Raw genomic sequence first — 1,934 nt, 5'->3', positions numbered from 1 at the left:
TGTCCAAAAATAGTGGAACCCTTAAGGGACGAGGATGGAAAACTTAAGGAACAAATGGAGAAACTTTTATTCGCCCAAAGAAGCAAAGGATATAGGTTAGGAAAAAGCTACTACTTCAAGAAAACTTAAATAGTTATCATCGGAATACTAGCACTACCTAATTGGAGTTGGAACGACTACAGGTACAAGGTAATTCTGGGAAAAGGAAAAGTAGAAGGTGGCCTTGGATGAGTTATTCCTTAGGTCACATTATTCAAGTACCAATTAGTAGATAAGATATCACATTAAATATGGAAAGGTTCTCGTCGCTTCGTAATTTAGCCAAGGCTTCGTACGCGGATAGTCCGATTATAAAATATGCAGATAGACGAAGACATGATGCAGTACCAAATAGATTGGAGGAAGAGATTGGGCAAAATTGAGACTAGACAAAGAGATATAGAGCAAGGTACAAGTAGATGAAAGTACGAGTACCCTCTAAAAGTTAATGAGAAAATGGCAAAAGTAGGAGGAGGCAATTGATATGGCAATATATTTGAGATAGACGTCTAAACTTCAATAAGATATCTTGCTGAACCAAGTTAGAAAGGTCTGGAAGCTACCAATAATTGGATGGAAGCCAAAATGCTACATAAGGCAGCATTAAGAAGTTTGTGACGAGACCCTGAACAACATAACACTAGAAGGCAGCTGCGTATAAAAACAAAAGAGTGTAACCATGAAAGGATGTCAACCAACTTAAGAGACATTACGAAGGATAATGACAGCATGGTAGACCAAAAGCCAAAATGTTGATTATAGAGTTAGTCGTAAATGATGTTGCGATAGATAAATAACCAAAGAAAAAGGAACAGAAAGCCTCCTATGGTAGAAAATGAGGAGAACACAAAGTGAATAAAGGATAGGGGAGCTTATATGTCAAATTCGTTTAAAGCTATGCCAGCTAATAATAACTAAAATGACCACAAAAAAGGGGGGGCATGGTCATAGTGGAGCTAAAGGTCTACGCCGATACTAGTTGCAAGATAATAGAGGAAAGCACAAGGCAAAACATAGAGACTCACGAGACAACGCTGAGGTAAATCTAGAGCTAAGTTGAGTGCCCTACACATTATGGCAAGGATTACAATGAAACGCCACACGAAGACTTCCCAGGGAGGTCACCCATCCCAGTATTACTCTCGCCCCAGCACGCTTAACTTCAAAATTCTGATGGAACTTAATGCGTTAGTGTTGGTATGATCACGCGAGATGGAAGAATCGAAACTAGCGGCGGAGAAACAACATAAGATTATGTTCCTAGAGTACTATACGTTGCGTTGAGGATATTGTAAAAAGGATTTAAGCAAGACAAGAAGGATTAGCTAACTGCTAACTGACGACGCACTCAAATGCCACATCTCTACAACATAGTACCAGTTAAAGAGAGGAAAACCACAAAAGGACTATATGGCCTAGTGGGCGAGGGAATTTCGACACCACTTGGCAGCCAACTCTGAGGGAGAAAAAGCAAAACTCAAAAGGTAAGGGTACCAGCCGATGTAATTTACGAATGATAGAAAGTAATACCCAAGGTCGAAAATTCCACAATATGACCAGGACTACAAGACTCACTTCGCACTCCAGCACCAGATAACTCTGGAGGGAATGTTACTTGTGGTTTAACAATATTAGCCCCTGCTCCTTCGATCAAAGGCTACCTACTCAGCCGAGAAGGTGTAAAATTGTAGGGTAAAGGAGTGGTAGGACCTTACGGAGTCCCCACAGCTATTATCCCAGGCGAAGGAGCCCAAGTTGCAATTAACTACCGAGAGATGCGAAGATAGGTTAAGCCAAACTACCGAGATGGAATTAGTACTATGGGTGAACTAAAACATGGCCACGATTGGAGCAAAGATCTACCCCAACATTGAGTGTAGTATAAGGGAGAAAAA

General features: G+C 40.7%; 1 pseudogene; it reads right to left on the bottom strand.

Annotated features, from left to right (window-relative positions):
• Nucleotides 1–1,130: 1,130 nt before the first annotated feature.
• LOC129871871 (5S ribosomal RNA) lies at nt 1,131–1,250 on the bottom strand (annotated as a pseudogene).
• Nucleotides 1,251–1,934: the final 684 nt, after the last annotated feature.

Source organism: Solanum dulcamara, chromosome 10, assembly GCF_947179165.1.
Source record: "Solanum dulcamara chromosome 10, daSolDulc1.2, whole genome shotgun sequence".
Taxonomy (NCBI): domain Eukaryota; kingdom Viridiplantae; phylum Streptophyta; class Magnoliopsida; order Solanales; family Solanaceae; genus Solanum; species Solanum dulcamara.
Note: the sequence above shows the minus strand (reverse complement) of the source record. Positions and strands in the feature narration are given on the sequence as shown.